We start from the raw sequence: 19,119 nt of genomic DNA on the forward strand, positions 1-19,119 counted from the left end.
AATTTAAAGAACATCACAGATTTTTAAAACAAAAGTACAGAAATGTCTGATTCTTTTTAATTCCACAAACACCTAGCATCCCAAAGTAAAATGTAAACAAACCTCTAAGCTGCTCAATGAATTCTCTCCAATTTCTAGAATAAACTAAATGTTACAGGATCTAGTATATGACTTCCAAAGAGGGAAATTTTTCAACTATTATATTTATTTAAAACAAATTGACAGGTTCAAGCACCTGTCTTCAGAAAAGCCAGCAGCATTTTTAAAAACATTCAAAGTAAGATTTGGCCTAAGCCCTCTTAATATCTTCCTGAATAGCCATGTAACTAAACACCCTCAGGAGATGTTACATGAGGGGGAAAAACATGGAGCACCTTGAACTTCTTCCCCTGGATAACAGAAACAAGGTAAAGCAAATCCAGATTATTTTTCGAATGAACGTCTGTCATGTGTAATACACTTGGCCCTTTATAAAACTAGAGCCACTATCATATATGCTTATATAGATACATACTTATTATTTTTAATAAAGTCTCTTGCTTGCTTCAAAATTTAAGGATGATCTTTTTCCTGGTCAGTCACTTCAAGGGAACAATACCTAAAGTAGAAAAGGATGAATTGTTTTGGATATTTCTGTGGAAGAAAGGAAAACATTTATACTTTGAGAGGTTCAGAAAATTCACTGTATAGAATAAACAGCTTATTATACACTATCTGTGCAATTTTTCTTGGCTGGGGCATTTAAATGCAAGAGCTCCTCCAAGACAAGAAGCCACATTCATTCTTGTCCAAATCCCTCGGTTTGTTCTATTGCAAAAAAGAATTTTTCCTTTAGTTGTTCATAACTCTTATATGGTGGTAGATCCAAGCGATCATAACATGTGTGGCTTCTTGGTAACCAGGTGTCTTTGTCAACTTTTTCAATGCAAAATTTTTGAGGCCCGTTACTTCCCATGAGCTCAGAGAATCCTCCCAGCGGCAGATGGCAGGTGCCTGTGACAAACTGCAGGAGCCGCATTCTTACATCATTGTCCGTCTCCTTCACAAACTGCCAGAAACCAAATGATATGCTTGCTGTCTCCTGTGTAATGTCGGTACGCGGTGTTTCTCTGCCAGTCTGCCAGGCCCACCTCCTGCATGCCACACAGCATGACTTCCAATTCTTTTTCATCAAAGTACTGCAGCCACTGAAGGGGAATAACTTCATTAAAACCGCTGTTGAGGAAAGCTTTGGTCTGTTCTTGTACTCCTTGAGAAAAACGCCACTCCGTCATTAAACCAATGTACTCATCCTTGTTCTCCTCCATCACCAGGATACTGGAACCTCCCAAATTCAAGTCACGTGAAGTGACTTTTCTGTTGACTTTTCTCCACGTCAACAGAAAAGTACAATTCTAAGCCACATTCTTCAATGTTATTGTCTCTTATCCAGATAAGGGAGTTATAAAACTCAGTATCAATAAACTTCCCATGAAAAAGTGCCATAGCAATAACGCAACCAATAAAACAGAAGTAGGAAAGATGGTCTGGATTAATGGTTGATGCTGGTTCTATCTGTAGACAATAGTTGTTCTTGCCTTACTCAAATAAGCAATACATGGGGTTCAAAACTTCGTGTGAAAGTAAGAAAAAACATTCTTTTGCTAGACCACCATAATCAAGCCCTTCTTCTCCTTGGAATATGACATACAATCGCCTCCTCAAGTCATAGGGTTTTAATGCCGTAATATATTGGAAGGAATCTTCAAACAACATCTGCCGGGACACAGTGATCTTCACGTGGCTGGGCAGTGCATTAGATGGGCACAGATAACGGCAGTGAGCAAGCTTCCGCCTAAAGCTGCGTTCATAAGCAATCTGTGGACCACCCTTAGTTACAGACGACTTCCCATGGCGAGGGTCTTTGAAAGTTGTTGTTCTTGTGTTATGATCAACAGAGCACCTCACGCCTTCCTGGGTGTACCTGATTGCCCAGCCTCCCGGCAGGGGTTCTCCATTCTGTAAGCCTTGAGGCCTGGGATCCTCCCACTGGGTTGTTTTCATGTTATGATTCACAAAGTAAACTCCGTCTGTTGAATCCAGTCTTTTTTCCCAGCCTGGTGGCAAAGGTGCATACGGGTCAGTTTCTGCAGCTAACATTGAAGCCGAGTAGAGGCATCGCTGCTTGAACTGCTGCGTGGCTCCCTGCAGCCGGCTCTGCTGGGACTGCCACTGCCCGAAGTTCCGGAGAGACTCCATGGCGGGCCGCGGCCACGCGGTTGTCCCGGTGTTATGATCCACATAGTAAACGCTTCCCCAATCGTCAACTCTTCTTTCCCAACCTGGAGGTAAAGGCTGAGGCCTCTCCCATGTGGCGGTTCAAGTGTTAAGATCCACATAATAGGTTCTACCGTGAGGATCTTTTCTCTGTTCCCACCCCAAGGGCAGAGTCTCTGTGCTGGCGTTTGCAGACTGCGGCCGCACGGGTTCCACGCTCCCACCTGGCTTTCTTCATTTGGCTGCTTCAGAAGCTGAGCTACTCCCAGAATTGGAGGGGGAAGGCGCTAACGTGCTTCTAGCCTCAGATCCGAATGCTGCACTGTTAGGATGAATACATTCACTGCTTTCTGGGGAAGCCCGGATTTCCCAAACTGGAGGATCTTCGACAGCAGTGCTAGTGCAATTTGAAGACAGGTGGTTTCTCCACACACCCCTGTGGTACTCGCAGCGGGAGCATCACTAGCTGGTGCAGATGAGGATGACTCTCCACTGACAGTGTCATTGGCAGGCTCAGATGTGAATGGTTTTGGAGCTGGTGTGTTTTTGGGTCTGGCAGCAACCTGAGCTGGAGATGAAGGTGTGCTGTCTCCATTAACTCCGTGTGAACAGCATGAGTTTTGTACCACAGTGTTTGTAGGTACATGATTATCTATTCCATTAGTGCCCTCAGCAGCTTGCGGAAGGCTCTCCATTTTCATGTCAGGCATCACCATTTTGCTGTGTATCTATGGTTGGAGATGAGCTGCAGTTTGTTACGTTTTCTTGCTCAATCACCAGTCCATCGAGCACAACGGTTAATTCACCAGTTTGCACTACACCATCCTTGGTTTCCAAGGAAAGTTTTAATTGTTCTTTCACTCTTTACAATTTTCTATTTTGTACTAAGAGTGCTTGTTTCAAATCCATCGTTGCTGTCCCTAATAAAGCATCTGCTTTTAAAGTGTGATGACTCCAAACTCAAAACTCCAACGTGGTCTGTGGGATCACATTTATAGTTAGCTGTCTATCCCACTTTGGATTAGAAAAACTACTGGATTTTGCTGTTTTCTTACTTTCTCCATCTACTACTACTTCTGTATATATTGCTGTTCCAAACCAGTTCTTTTTTCTTTTTAGTTTGGCACTAGAAACAGTTACCTGTAACCGTAACCTTCCACTGTGGTTAGCATTACTAGTTATCAGTCGGTGGTGAAGCACTGGCCACGTCCCAAAATTCAGCTTAAACTCTGTACCAGGAACTGTTCTAAACACGCTGGATATAAAGAGACGTGGCAAAAGAGGCAGAGAGGTCGTGAGAGACCAAGGGAGAGACGGGCAGATAACCAAGAGACGCAGGGACACAAGACCAGCGCCACAGCGACCAAACCCGGGCCCAGGAGGCGGGGGCAGTCTGGCTCCCCTTCTGCACCGCATCCCACTACCATCCCGGGCGGATTGGTGGGTGGGGAACGGGCCAGGCCGGCTGGGGGCATGACTCAGAGGCGCGCTGGAGCTGGGGGCGGGGGACGGCAAGGGCGGGCCTCTCCCGCGTCCCCTCCCCTGCCGCCCTTCTCCCCGCCCCGGGGAGGGGCCTGGGCCTCGCGGGGCTTTCCCGGTTGTCCCTGGAGGCGGGACCGTTGCTGGGGTTGAGTCCCGGTCACCGGAGCAGGAGGCTTTGGGACCTAGTGGGGGGCAGGGGAAGGGCGGCTGCACTCCGGGTCTACTCAGGCGGCACGCAGAGCCTCCCTGGTTCTCTCCATGTGTCTCCCTATGTCTCTGCAATTCTGTCCCTCTGGCCCTGGCCTCCCTCTGTCTCCAGCCCCACCCTGTCTCTTTGTTTCCCAGTCTCTGCGTCTCTGTCTCCTCGGCAGCGTCTCTCTGGGACCCTGAAAGTGGGTGTGGGGCCCCGGTTCCCAGGAAGGGACTTTGCCCCGGACTGGGGCTCCACCCGGTGCATCGTTAAACGGGATGTGAGGAGCAGCCGTGGGCAGACTCAGGCCGCAGCCCTTCCCCCGTCTCGCTACCTCTCTGGCTCTCCCCCTGGGTCCCCTGCAATGGGTGAGCATCTGCGGGCAAGACCTGGTTGCAAGTTCCACTTCCACCCCTTGCTGACGGTGGACCTCAGACAAGCTGTCTCTCTTAAAACTCAGTTTGCTCTTCTGGAAAATGGGGCTGATGTCAAGCCCTGGCCCTAGAGTTGTGGGGGCTACAAGGGAAGAGGTGAAGGAATTAGGTTGGAAAGTCTGGGTCCCACTGCCCCCGCCCACCCATCCCTGGCCTCTGGTGACTCTCAAACACAGGGGAGGGACAGGATGTAGAATACTACCCCTGCACAGAGGGAAAGTCAGCCTCAGGGGAGCAGGGCTTGTCCAGGTGATGACCCTAGGAGAGTGTTGGCAGGACACCCACCCACCCCGGGCTCCCTTGTGGCAGGTGGCGCTCTCGGCCCAGGCAGGACTGGAAAGGGGGATGTCTGCGCTTGGCCCAAAGAGGGGTTGGAGGGGCTGAGGGAGAGGGTGCTGGTTCTGTGTCTGAGGATGGATGAGGGATAAGAGTCTGAGGGAAGAGGATCTCAAGGAGGAAGACAGATCTGAGACAGAAGTACGTGGTCTAAGGAAGGGGAGAGAGAGTCTGAGGGAGGAGGTGAGAGTCTGAGGGAGGAAATGAAGGTCTGAGGGAGGAAGTGAGGTCTGAGGGAAAGGGAGACAGTCTGAGGAACTCTAAGAAAGTGAGGGCAGTAGCTCTGAGGGAGGAGGAGAGAGTTGGGGGAAACAGAAGGGTCTGAGGGAAGGGGAGATTTGAAAAGCATCTGAGAGGGGAGGCAAATTCTGAGGGTGGAGGACATTGGAGGGAGCAGACCTGAGGGTCTGAGGGAGGAGGAGCAGTTGGAGGAGGGCCTCCGTGGGCCGGAGGGAAGAGCGGCATGCTTGGGGAACCTGCAGAGACTCAGGGGAGGGAAGAAAAGCGAGGCTGGAGTCAGCCCCGCCCCGCAGCTGTCTCTAATTTCCCAGAATCTTCTGCTGCTCAGGAAAGTCCCAGCTCCCACAGCCGTCCCCCTCCAGTGTCGGGAATGGAGGACACGGAACCAGGATGGCTTCCCCTCCTTTTCCCTTTGCTCCCTGCACCCTAGGCGGGGAGGACTAGGGTCTCCCCTCGCTGGGCTTTGAAATCTGGATGCCCCCCGCCACCAGTAGGGGCAGTCCCTGGATGAGTCCCAGAAACTTCCCAGAGAAGGCCCGAAAGTCCTGTTTGGTGTCTAACCACTTTCCCTCATGCAGGTGACCCTTTGTACCTGTTCAGTTCTCCTGCCTCCTACTGCTTCTCCCCTTGTCCTTCCCCAAACTTCCCTGGGGAAGGAAGGACCACAACTGTACCTGCTCGAGATCCGAAGAGAGAAATTAAGTCCTAGCTAGAAAGCTGCGGGTCTGGGGCAGCTTTCTTGCCTTGGGGGCCTCAGTTTCCCCTTCAAAGGAGAGAAGATTGGGCTGGTTGGGCCCTATGTTCCTATTGACTTAATTCCTGGGCTTGTCCTGTTGGCTTCTGACTGAGGCCAGGATACAAGTCCTGTCTCCTGCTTTCATTAGTTATGTGACTTCCAGGCAGTTAGCTTTCTCATTTACAAGACAGACTAAATCAAGAAAAGACACTTCCATTCTACAGGTTCTGAACTACAGAAAGTGCCTAATATGATGTAGCTGCTACTATTATTCTTCCTGTTATAACCTGGCATAGGAATAATAATTATTATCAATTAACCCATAATTTCAACAGCGGGATCCATTTCTTTGAGGAAATTAGCATCCAACCTACTGGGCTTAGAGACATGGGTTGGAGCCCTGGCTCTGCCATGTGTTGGCTGTGTGACCTTGGATAGGTGGCTGTCCCTCTCTGTGCCTTTCTATGACTTTATGGTTGAGGGTAGTAACAGCTTCTGCCTCCCAGGATTGCTGAGCAGATGAAGTGAGCCCAGGTGTGCAGGATGAACAGCTGAATGAATGAATGACTTCTATTCTTGTGTCCATGTTGCCTGCCTTCACCCAGCAGGCCGGACCTTTCTTGTCATCGTGTTCCACCCAGCGATCAGCCAAGATGGCCCAGTCCTCCTGGCTGAGCTCCCACTGGGAATTGGCCCATTTCATTCTCTTGACACCTTGTGAGGAAAAGTCAGCGAAAATCGCTATTTTTACAGAGAAGGAAACAGGCACAGAGAAGTCACTTCTTAGGATCACACGGTGAGAGACTGGGGGAGTGAAGATTGTAAGCAGGTCTCTGTGACCCCAGCTTCTTGGCTGCTGTACCCGCTGCCCTGCGTGGGGTGGTCATTAGTCCCAGAGGCCCAAGGCCTTCTGTCTCAGCTCTAATTCCAGTTACTCCCTGGGAAGGAGTTGTTTAGATGGGGAAACTCAGGCACAGGAAGGCAAGGTCACGTGCCCAAGGGTCTACACTCTTTCTCCAGGGCTATTCTGCTGCCTCCCGGCACAGGGAAGTTTGAGCAGACAAGAGAGAAGTTCACTTTGCAGCAGGAGGAAATAGAGTTAGATTTAAGAGTCTCGGGGAGAGCAAGTGAATTTTGCAGATAGAGGGAAACAGAGACAGTGAGCCTAGATGGAAGAGGACTTGCCCAAGGTCACACAGCCTTGCGTCTGGGCTCTGGGTTGAAAGTCCTCCCTGGGTCTGCACACAGCTCTGCCCTCTGAGGCTCCACCCCACCCCCAGGGGTGAATGCAGGCCAGCTTCCTGGCGCACAGCCTGCGCCTCCTGGTTCCTCCCCACCCTGGGGCCTTGGCAGCTGCTGGAACCCCTGGCACCAGGCAGGATCAGCGTATCTGGGACCTAGGCCAAGACTTAATCTTCCTCTTTCTCCCTGTTGCTGCGTCTGCACGCATGCCGCTGAGTCAGAGGATTACCACATCGTTTCCAGGCGGGCTTCGAGACTGGACACCCTCCCCCCTGCACTCCTCCCCCCAACTCACTGCCTTGATCAGACAGGGGAGATGGGAGGAGTTCGGGGATATCAGCATCTGCCCTGGGTGGCTGCAGGGGGTGGTGGCTCTGAGAAGGTCAGGTGGAGGGCAGAGGGGTCCCAGCGAGGTGATGATGGTAGACAGCCAGGCGTTACAGTGCTAGGCCTTAGTGGAAATGGGGCTCATCTGTAAATGAGGATCACTGTCTAACTGTTTGGGTTCAAGCTTGAGCTCAGCCACTTACCAGCTATGTGACCCTGGGCAAGTGACTTACCCTGTCTGAGCCTCAGTTTCTTCATTTATAAAATGGGGGCAGAACCAGTGCATGTGTCACAGGGCTGTGGCGAAGGTCAAATGAGTTCACACCTGTTGGCACAGGCCGACATGGAGTAAGTAATCAGTATGTGGAAGTTATGATTTTCAAATGTTTGCTATTAATACTGAGTATGGGAGTGTTGCCACAGAGGCACACTGCTTGGATCCCCTTTGAAGAAAGGACTTGTGACCCAACTGCCAGGCGTGTAGGTGGCTGGCAGCCTCAACACTTGGCTCCTTCAAGGGCTGCCTCAGTGTGTCAGTCGGGGGCAAAGTCCCCTGGGCAGCCTCCAGCCATTGACAGAGCCAGGCAGGATGGGGGGGGGGTCTGGCCGTATCTGGCCACTGTGGGATTCCTCTAATGCAATCTTTGCTTCAGGGGCCCCCTTTTGGGCTGGCATCGTGGCCTGATGGTTCTCTTGCCCAATCCTGCCCTCCCCTCCCTTTCTCACGTAAACCTTTTGCCCTCCTACCTCTCAGTGTCTGCTTCCTGAAGGACCACATCCATGACAAGGCACTTGGGAGTCAGACAACTGAGTGGGAGTATCGGCTCTGCCTGAGTGGCTTTGGAGTGGCATCTGATCTCTCTGGGCCTCAGTTTCCCCCTCTGAGTCGTGGGGATGATAACATGATGGCTGAAAGGATCCAGTGAGTCAGCTACAGCGCCTTAGGAACTGTTGCCTACGTCTTCCTTATCCAGAAGGCTGAGACAAGTCGAATCTGGGTCTACCTCCCACTCTGCCAGGTCCCAGCCATGCGGCTGCTGCCAAGTGCTTTGCCCTCTGAGCCTGGTCTGTAAAGAGGGGATGGGCCCCTCCCTCCCCGGGTAGGGCGCTGGCGAGGGCAGGCACGGGGAGCCCCGCTGAGCCCAGCTCACTGGATGCTCAGTAGCCAGGTGGTGTCACCACTGTGAGTGCCGTGGCAGGGGAGGTGAGCAGGGGTCTGCACGGAGGGCGTGTTTGACCCCCGTTGAGGTCCTGCTCCCAGGCTGACAAATAAAGGGAAGTCCCAGGGCTGGGAAAGTGTGGTGTCTCCTGGAGAAGTTCCCTGATACTAGGATACACCGTGGAGGTGGGAAGGGGGAGGCCTCTGCCCTGCTCATTCTGTCAACCAGAGAAGGGGAAGGGTGTGAAAGAAAGAGGGCCGGGCGGGCAGGGCAGGTGCTGGTTGCGGGGACTGCCTCCCTCAGCAGACTAGAGCTCCCCAAGGGTGGGAGGAAGGCCACCACCAGCAGACTGGGAGGTCCCTGAGGTGGGGACACGTTCCCCATCAGTGCAGGAGTTCCTTTGCAGGTTTGCCTTGGGTCCTTCCTCCTCCATCAGATCAGAATCTCCCTGAGAATGAGTGTGACTCTGTGGATTAGATATCTCTACGTGCGGGCACTGCCTCCTCTCCCAGACTTGGCACTCCCTCGGGTGGTGGCTGGGCACGCCTCTTGTTAGACTAGGAGCTCCTGAATGAGGAGGCAGTGTGCTTCCATCATCTGTCTCGTACATGGTTCTCAATGGAGGGGGACAAGTTTGCCTCCCTCCCAGGGGACGTTTGGGTGAGTATTAGACCAGAGCTTCCTGAAGAAGGTGGGCATGCCTCCACCATCATGCTAAAGCTCCCTGAGGGCGAGTCTGAGTCCTGCCTCCTCCATCAGGCTGGCTCACTGAGCTCTGGAGCTTGAATCGGCCATCGTACTGAGTGCTTAGTGAGCATGTCTTGTCCCCAGTATTAAAGTATAAGCTATGAATTACCCAGGAGGAAGCTGTGGCCTGCCTCTCCCATCAGCCTAGCCCCTCCCTGAGACGGTGTGAGCCTCCCTCAATGAACTGGGGCCCCCCTTCCCAAGCCCACCTCCCCAGGGCAGAGCGCAGAGCCCATCACAGAGGAAGGGACAGCATCTTCCCTGAAAATCTAGCCTTTTCCCTGGAAGTCGGTGCCTCCCCAGCCTGAGGCCACTAAGGCTTAAAAACACAGATGCAAAAGTTCCCCAGGCTCCTGGGAAAGCCAGGTCATGCCAGGCCCTTCCTCATTTGAGCTGGGGCCACAGTGGACTCACCTTCCCTGTCCCAAACCACTGTCCTGGCCGGGGCTACCCCTGCCCTGCCACTTTCCCATGGCAGACATGTCACCACTACCCCACCTGGTGGAATCAGGTCGCCAGCTGGAAGCAAATCTCCACACGGCAGCCTCCCAGCTGCACAACCCCAGGCAGGCTCAGTTTCTCCATCTGAAAGCATGGGGCTGGCACCAGGCCTCTGTGAGTTTGCACTGGCTATGGGCCGGCTGGTGAGAGGGGGTGTCCAGAGGAGCTGTCACCATCAGGCTCTGCGGGAGGTGGGGGTGGGAGTTGGCTGTGGCATCTCCTTGGGGACATCACCCACCTCTCAACTTGTCACTTCGGCCTCCTGTGGTCACATAGCCGCGGAACGTTGGCTCACTTCTGGGAAAAATCAAATCATTATCGTGAGTTTCAGATCCCAAATTCTCTTCTGTGGGTTCCCACCGCACCCTCCTGCCTCCGGGCTCAGGAATTTTGCCCCCCCTGGAGAACCAAGTCATCTGAGGAGCAATGAAGAGATGGTGGAATCATGGGATTTAAAATAATATATATATATATTTCTAAATTAGGAAATATGATGTGGCGAAATGCATAAAATGCAATGTTCCACTTCACGAACGATTATAAAGGGCGCAGCTAGGTTCAGAAATGGTTCTGCTGATTCCTCAGAAGCCCCTTCAGGCCTCTTCCAAATCATAACTCTCTCCCTCCCTCAAGGTAACCCATGTTCTTTTATGTTTTTATTGCTTTCCTTTTACTCCCTATGAATACACACCTGACCACTACAGTTTTCTTTCTTTCTGGAAGGGGAAGTATTTATTTATTTATTTATTTATTTATTTATTTATTTATTTATTTATTTATTTATTTATTTATTTATTTTTATTTATTTATTTTAACAGAGGTGCTGGGGATGGAACTCAGGACCTCGTGCATGCTAAGCATGTGCTCTACCACTGAGCTACACCCTCCCCTCCTTCAATTTTTAATAAAGAGGATCTTTCAGTGCAATCTCTTCAATCCGGCTCCTTGCATTTTGCATTTTATGTCTGCGAGGTTCGTGCATGTTCTTACATCTGTTGGAGTGCCTTCATTTCCGTGACTTTGTGTCTATCATTCTCTGGCCTGGAAAACTATAATTTCTTCATCCGTTCTCCTGTTGGTGGGCATGTGAGCGGTCTCTCGATTCTGACTCTTTGGACGATGCTCTGTGCATCCCCTGGTGCCTCCAAGCCCACGCATTTTTCTGCGTTATCCAAGAGTGGTAGGGTTGGGGTATTGGGTTGCAGTGGTCCAGCTGTGGAAAGATACGGCCACACGGCTTTGCACTGATTTTCACTCCTGTCTACTTTGCTGCTTTGAGTTCTACCTGCCCCACATCTTTGTTGGCACTGGATCTGGTCAGACTTTTGAAATATGAGTCATCCTGGTGTGTGTGTGTGTGTGTGTATCTTCTGGTGGTTATAATTTGCAATTCCTTGCTCAGGAATGCAGTTGAGCACCCTTTCCTGTATCCACTATCCACTGGAATCCAAGCACAACATAATCTTCAAGACAAAAAGCTCTAGAAACTTAGAATCTCAGTGGCAAAGAATTTTAGAGTCCCAGACTTTAAGGAACAAGACATTCTAGAATCCTGTGCCTCAGTTTCCTTGTTTGTGTCAAGTATCTGACTCAGAGGATTGGGGACAGGATTCAAGGAGTTATATGCACACTGAGAACTGAGCCCGGTGCCTAGTGAGTGCTCCGTAAATGCGATTTCCCCTCAGGCAGGAATTTCATCCATCTTGTTCTTTTCTGTGTCCTTGGCACCTCCAACAGGATGGAAGCTCAATAAATATTTCCTGAATGGATCTTAGCCTCAAAGGATCAAAGAAACTTGCAATTGTGGAACCTCAGGAGCAAAGGCTAACAGAATTTAAGAGATGAAGACTTATCAGGCCGGAGAGTCTTAGATTTGCCAAGGATGCGTTTTTATCACGTGTAGTTCCTAAGACTGACTGTGTTCAAGTTTCAGAAATGAGGACGTTCCATTGGTGGAGGCCTCCTAGCTCTTGGGAGTGTCTCATGTGGGACTGAAAAGACAAAACCTCTGTCTTCTCACCCTGCTTGTTACCCCCACTTCTCATATCCATCACCTCCCTCCTCACCCTCCCCACCTCTTCCCGGCTTATCCTCCCTGCGCAAGTGAATGGATCTTAAGTAAGCTGTTCCCACCTAGGGTGCTAGGGTGTCAGCCAGAGAAAGTCCAGGCTCCTGCCATGTGGCCTTGAACCAGGCACCACCTCCTTCTGCCTTATCTCCCCCTGCCCTGCCCCCACCCACACCCCTGCTTTTAGCTGTGGCCTCTCCCCCAACCCTCCTGCCCACACATGCCCCTTTAACTTCAGCCTCAAAAACCCATCTCTTCATCGAGATCCAGACCAGGACACACAGGAGGGTTCAAACTACACATCATGTCTCAGCTCTGGTAGCCTGTCCTCCAGGAAGTCCTCCCTGATTTCTTTCTGTAGGCTGGGTCAGGTGCCCCTCTCTGGATTCCCCAACTCGAAGCCCCAACCATTCGGAGATGTCGCTGTCTGGGGGCAGCTCAGTCTCCCCTATGTGTGATCCTGTGAGGGCAGGCTGGGGCTGTGCTCATCCAGACACTCCCTGGAACAGCTGAGAGTTCAGGGAACAGGTCCATCAGCTCCACCTGACTATTGAAAGAGGCTGCCTTACAATGCTCTGAATTGTGCACCGGGATGCCATTCCTCTGGGACCCTGGGGTGGCTCTCTTCGCTTTTCTAGGTCAACAGGTGGGCCCAGTGGTTCAAAGGGACTCAGGTAAGGTCCGATGGTGCTCAGCCCAAGACCTGCCCTCCTGAGACACAGTAGCCATTGTCAGCAGCTCAGCTCTCTTGTCCCCAGGTCTACTCTAAAGGCTCATAAAGCCTTTCTGTTTTATTTGTAAATGTTTCTTGCATGTACCTGTGTACCTGTGTACCCACTGTGAGACCCCAAACTTCAGGACCCATCTCTCCAACTCCCCACTCCTTCCTGTGAGGCACAGAGAGGTTAGGGGCTTTGCCTAAGGTCACACAGCCATGGAAGGGCCAGGGGAAATAGGCTTTTTAAAATCAACTTTATTGAGACATAATTTACATACAACAGAATGCATTCAGTGTATGTGATGTGAGGGATGAGTTCTGATAAAAGTTTACAGTCATATCATCACACTCGAGCTATAGAACACTTCCATCGCCCCCAAACTACCCCCGTGCCCCTCCAGTCAAACCCTCCCTCCATCCCTAATCCCTGGCAGCCACTGATCTGTTTTTTATCCCTGTTGTTTTTGCTTTTCCAGAATATCACATAAATGGTATCATACATTAAGCAGCTTTTTAGAAAAATTCATTAAAAAATTTGAATACAGTAAAATTTACTCTTTTCGGTGTCTTGTTCTGTAAGCTTTGTGCCATGCATGCAGCAAGGTAGCCACCACCAGAATCGAAATGCAGATTTTTTCCATTACCCCCAAAACCCCCTGCTGCTGGCCCTCTGTGGTCACACCCTCCCCCGTCCCGCCCCCACAACCACTGATCTGCTTTCTGTCCCTACTGAGTGGCCTTTTCCAGAAAGTCTTATAAACAGAATAACAGAGATTTGTGAGTCTAGCCTCTTTCACTCAGCTTAACTCATCTGAGATTCATCCACGTGGTCGTGTGCATCAGAAGCATGCTGCATTTCATGACCATGCGTGGATGGACCACAGTTGGCTTATCCATCTACCAGCTGAAGAACACCTGGGTCATTTCCAGCTGTTTCCCATTCTGAAGAGAGTGGCTATAAACATGCGTGTACAGGTTTACGTGTGACCCTAGGTTCGCTTTCCTCTTGGGTGAGTACCCAAGGATTGAAATTGCCGGGTTGCGCCTGGGAAGTGTAAATTTCACCTCTGGGGAGACTGGCAAACTGTTTTCCAAAGTGGCCGCTCTGCTTTGCAGGCTCACCAGCAGCTCAGGAGAGTTCTGATTGCAGAACTAGGATGTGAGTCTGGGTTTGTGAGACGGGGCTGAGCTCTTGGTCACCAAGCCACAGGGCTCCCGTAAATGATTGCAACAAAAGCTCTTTCCCCTTTGGTCACATCATGCAGTTGCTTAAAAAAAGAAAAAAAAAAAAAAGGCAGTTCTGGGCTGATGTGGTGTGATCTCCTAGACAAATTGCTAGAAGGAAAGTCCAGAACAGGATGAATGTGTGCATTTGTGGAAAGAGGGGAGGGGAAAGAAATATGTGTACATATTTTCTGGTCCATTCATAGACTATCTCTGGAATAAACACAAGAAGCTGGTAAGAGCAGAAACTGGGAGGTGGGAACAGGACTAGGGAGGGGTTGGAGCAGAGGTCAGGTAGATAGGCCACATCTCAATTCTATTTTGTGCTTTTTTGGATTTTGAAACTTGTGACTGTCTTACTGGTTCAAAATAGACACACACATTCCATCCACACTACCGACAGGTATTTCAGGCCTGGCTCTGGTGGGGAACAAGTAAGGTCTGACCACTGGGGAGTTGTGTCCTGAGACAGATTGTCAATAAGACAAGGAAAATGTAGACAACGTCAAGTATTTGCTATGGAGAAAAATAAAACTGGCAAGTGACTGGGGGTAGGGTGGGGTGGGAGAGTGGGGAGTGGTTTAAAGTGTTTTTAAAATCGGGAGGCCCTCATCAGGAGTGACATTTGGGCAAAGATGTGAAGGAGGGGAGAGAAGAAGCCATCTGGACATCAGTGGGAAGAGTGTTCCAGGCTGAGGGAACAGCAAGTGCAAAGGCCCTGAGGTGGATTATACTGGCTGTTTGAGGCTGGTTGCTGGAGTAGAGTGAGCAGTGGGGAAAGTGGAAGAGAGACTGGGAAGATGAGAGCCCAAGGACAAGGGAGGGTGAGACAGATTGTTTGGGTCTTGTGGGCCACTGCCAAGACTTTGGTTTTACTCAGAGGGAGATGGGGGCCATGGGAGGGTTCTAAGCAGGGGAGACATGTGACCTGACTTAAGATTTAACAGAGTCTCTCTGGCTGCAAGGGTTTTCTTTTGCAGGCAGGGCAAGAACAGAGGCAAGGAGCCCAGTGAGGAGGAGACCGCAGAGGTCCTGGCCATAGGTGATGTGGTGGTGGCTGCGTCAGGTTGGGTGCAGCTGTGATGAGGAGAAGTGGCTGGATTCAGAAGCTAGTTTGAAGGTGGATACCCCGATCTATCTTACTTCTACCTGTGTTAGGGGGGTGCCAAGAAGCCCAGGGAACCAGGATGGGGAGGAGTGAGAGGACCAGGCTTGGTTTGCGGAGATCAGAGAAAACATCCTTGGGGCCCTGATGTTTTAGCTGAGACCTAAAGCAGCTGAGGAAGTATTTGAAGGAGGCCAGCGCCAAGATCTTTTAGCAAAACAGAAAGGAGGATGGACACAGGCAGGGGTCAGGCCACATGGTGCCCAGTAAGCCTGGAGCCCTGGAACAGCCCTTGGGTTTTCTCCTGAGAGCACTGGGGAGCCACAGCAGGTTCTGAGCAGGGGTCAGGGTTGAGTTTTGGAAAGACCCCTCTGACTGTGCAGGGAGACCAGCTTTGCCTCGAGCCAGCAGATGGCTTGGGTGGGGAGGGTAGGTGAGGGAGGGGTGACGAGCATCCATTCCAGAGATTTAGGAGCTAACTTCCTGGGAAAGGGAGATGGTGGGGTCTGTGCTGACTTCTGGGGGTCAATGTCAGCTAGCATCCTGGGAGTTTCTGACACCTGAACTCAGCGAATCTTCACAACCACCCAGAGAAGTATCCGCTTTTCACAGCTGGGGAAACTGAGGCTTGGAGAGGCTGCAAAGTTCCCAGTCCAAGGTCACACAATCGGGAACTGGAGCGAGGAGATTTGAATCCACAACCATTTCCCTAAGAAAGGCAAGGATGCAGCCCCGTCCATCTCCTACCGTCCTGGCTGCCCTCCAGCAGCGGCCTTAGGCAGGGTTAGGCCACCACCCCTCCCTCCCTCCCTGCCCAGAGCCCCAAGCCCAGTTCTGAACTTTATCCCCAGCCACCGCCCAGGTCAATAAAAGTCAGGCAAGCAGTGCAGAGGCCAGCAGGCAAAATTCTCCTCCTCCCGGTGCCAGGGGAGTTACCAGGGCGCGGAGGGCAGAAGGCAGGTGCGGAGAAAGGGGCCAAGGGGGAAGGGGAGCATCTGCAGTTCCGCGGTGCTGCCTCGTTGCCATGTGCCTCAGTTTCCCTCTCGGTAAAATGGGTGGGGCTCCTTGCAGGGACACAAGAAGGACCCTCAGGTGTCTTCCCTTCTGGTCGGACTGGGAGACAAAGGTTTTCTCAGTCTGATGGGGGAGACAAGGAGCTCCACCCTGATGGAGACGATAAAGAGCTCTAAGTCTGATGAGGGAGACAGGATTTCCCAAACAGGATAAAGATAAGTCCCAGTTCCCTGGATAGAGAGCAGATGTCTAGTCTGCATTTCCAGTCTGCTGGGGGAGGTTAGGAGGGCCCATTCTGATGTGTGAGATGATTAGTTTCTAGTCTGGGGGAGGAAGCAGGTAGCCCCAGCCCCAGTCTGAAGGGGGAGGTAGAAATTCCTCCTCGACGCCCCCTCATCCTGCCCCGCTCTCTGTGCTCCTCAGGGGGAAACAAGATGCTCCAGCCTGAGCTTCCGATGTGATGATAGAAAATGTTCACTCCAGCTCAGCCCGCTCTTTCCTGAGCCTCCAGAGTCCAAGCAGCACCTGAATGCTTGAAATGCCACTGTTAGTCAGCTCCAGCTCTGGAGGGGGCCACGACCAAGGGCTAGGGAGGCAAAGGATTTGGGGGATCCAAGGGCAATTCTGCAGGGCTCTGGGCCTGACGTCTTTTGTGAGCTCAGAACTGGATGGTGAGGTACTGGCGCCACCTAGTGGCATCTGTGGACCAGGCCTCCCATCCAGAGCTGGAGGAAAGCTGAGGCCCCAGAGGACGTGAACCTCTAGGTGCAAGTCCCTCCCGCCCCCAGAAAAAAAGAAACCCATCTGTAATTCTGTGGCCTCACTGTGCTCATCCTCCAGGTGTTCTGGGGGGAGGAGTCCTTCTGACCTAAAAGTCTGCTCCTGCCTCTCTGCTCACAACTTCTCCATGGCTCCCCAGTGCCTGAGAAGGAAGCCCGCACGTGGGCCCCGAGGCTGGCCTCTCTAGCCTCTCCCAGACCGCCCTGTGCTTCAGCTGAACATGAGTAGATTTTTGAGCATGTCAGACTCAGAACCTACCTTCAGGCCTTTGCACAGGCTGTTCCTTTAGCCTGGAACACCCTTCCCTGCCTCTTCCCCTGCATCTCTTGTACTCCTCCTTCAGATCTTGGAGTAGATGCCTCCTCCTCCAGGAGCCCCTCCTTGACCTCCCCAAGTCAGGGTTACAGTCTTATGGGGAGTGCTCTGTCCCTACAGGGACTGACACTAGCTACATACTCCAGGGAATGTTTGTTTGAATAAATGAATGAATGCCAGGCTGGAGAGTTTGCCAGGGCAGCCAGAGGAGAGTTTAATCAGAGGAGGGACAAGGTCAGATTTAGAAGCTTCCAGGTTTCCTCTTAATCCTGAGCCTTTGTATATGCTGTTCCTTCTTCCTGGAACATTTGCACGTATTAACTCCCGCTCATCTTCTAGGTCTCAGTGGGCCACCGCTTCCTCCAGGAAGCACTCCCTGACCCCCGGGGTCAGGCATTCCCCAACCTGGCCTCCTGGGCTCCCCCCATCTCATCCCTGACCAATGCTGGGTTATCACTGTCTGTGACAAGTCTGTCTCCCCTACTGGGTCCTGGGAGGATGGGACTGGGTTCTGTTCATCCACTGTCTTCCTGCAGAGCTTATAATAGAGACATCCTTTTGTCAAGACCTGGGCTTCAATCTCGACTCCCCCATTTGCAGCGTGTCTTGGGTGAGCTCAGGGCCCTCCTGGAGCTCCAGTTTTCTCGTGAGAAATGTGAAAAGAATGGGTAGTTCTTCCTCCAGCCTCCCAGGGACATTGAGGAGACAAGACCCTGGGTCCTGAACTGACCGTGTGCCAGGTGACTGTGGGTGACCCACTTCCCCTTTTGGGGCCCATCTGGCTATATGAATGGGCGGCAGGGGCCCCATCCTGCCAGGACATTTCAGGAGGCCGGCACGGGGCTTCCCAAGGCGGGAGGGTCAGGGACAGGCAGAGGGAAGAGGTGTCTGCTGGGTTAGGGGAAAACCAGCCTTCCCCATCATGAAACGGATGATGGGAGGGAAACAAACAAGGCTGGCTCCACCCGGGCGTGAGGGAAAGTTAGGGGAGAGGATAAGGGGCCCCTGGAGGTGGGTAAAAACCACAGTCCACAGCTTGTGCCAGCTTCCCTCCCAGAGCCTGTATGCCATGGGGTCCAGGCTGTCTGCCCTGTCACTGGCCCCACCTCCAATCCTGCTCTGCCTGCAGCCTTCCAGCCTCACGAATGGCAGCTGCATCCTGCACATGCTCGGGGAAGAGCTTAGAGACCCCTTGACTTCTCTCTTCCCTCACACTGAATCCAGCCCATCAGCGAATGCTGTTGGCTCCACCTTCAAAGTCCATCCCCACCTCCACGGCCACCATCCCGGTCCAGCTGCCACCACTGCTGTTGCCTCCTCACTGGGTTCCCTGCTCTTCTGTCTCCCTCCAATGGTCTCTTCCAGCAGGGGGCCAGAGGGATCCTGTTAAGACCTGAGTCGGGGCCTGTCCAGCCCCTGCTCAGACCCCTCCTGTGGCCCCCACCTCACTTGAGGTAATGGCCAAGTCCTTACTGCAGCCTACAGGGCCCTGCACGCCCCCGCTTGCCCGCTGCCTTCACCGTCTCCACTTCCCCCACACTTGCTCCGCTCCCATCACCCTGGCTCGAATCCGCTTTCCTGCCTCCGGGCCTTCGTACATCCTGTGCCCTCTGTTTGCAGTGCCTCCTCCCCACCAACTGTCCACCCAGCTCCTCTGATCTTTCAGGTCTCACCTTGTGAGAGGCCGACTAATGCCCCCCAGAGATATCCACGTCGGAATCCCTGGGACCTGCGAATGTTACCTTGTATAACGGAAAGGACTTCGCAGAGGTGGTGAAGTTCAGGATCTTGAGATGGAGAGATCATCCTGCGTGATCTGAGTGGGCCCTAAATGTTATCACAACTATCCTTATAAGAAGGAAGCAGAGAAAGATTTGCTACAGAAGACACAGTGCTGTGACAATAGAAGCAGAGACGTGGGGTGCAACCACAGGCGAGGGACGCGGGCAACCACCAGAAGCTGGAAGAGGCAAGGAACGAATTTTTTCCTGGAGCCTCCAGAAGGAACCAGGCCCGTGGACACATCGGTTTTAGCCCCGTAAGATGTATTTCCAGCTTCTGCCTGCCAGAACTGTAAGAGAATGCACTTCTGCTGTTTTAAGCCACTGAGTTTGTAGCACTTTGTTTCGGCAGTCACAGGAAACACACACACCTGAAATGTCACCCCTCCGGGAGGCTGCTTCGGAGCCTCCACCTACACTACATACAAGAACCCACGCTTTTCCATCAGAGCATTATGACACT

General features: G+C 52.0%; 1 pseudogene; it reads right to left on the reverse strand.

Moving 5' to 3' along the window:
* Positions 1-778: 778 nt before the first annotated feature.
* LOC105104531 (NEDD4-like E3 ubiquitin-protein ligase WWP1) lies at positions 779-2,238 on the reverse strand (annotated as a pseudogene).
* Positions 2,239-19,119: the final 16,881 nt, after the last annotated feature.

The sequence above is a fragment of the Camelus dromedarius genome, chromosome 26 (genome assembly GCF_036321535.1).
Source record: "Camelus dromedarius isolate mCamDro1 chromosome 26, mCamDro1.pat, whole genome shotgun sequence".
Taxonomy (NCBI): Eukaryota; Metazoa; Chordata; class Mammalia; order Artiodactyla; family Camelidae; genus Camelus; species Camelus dromedarius.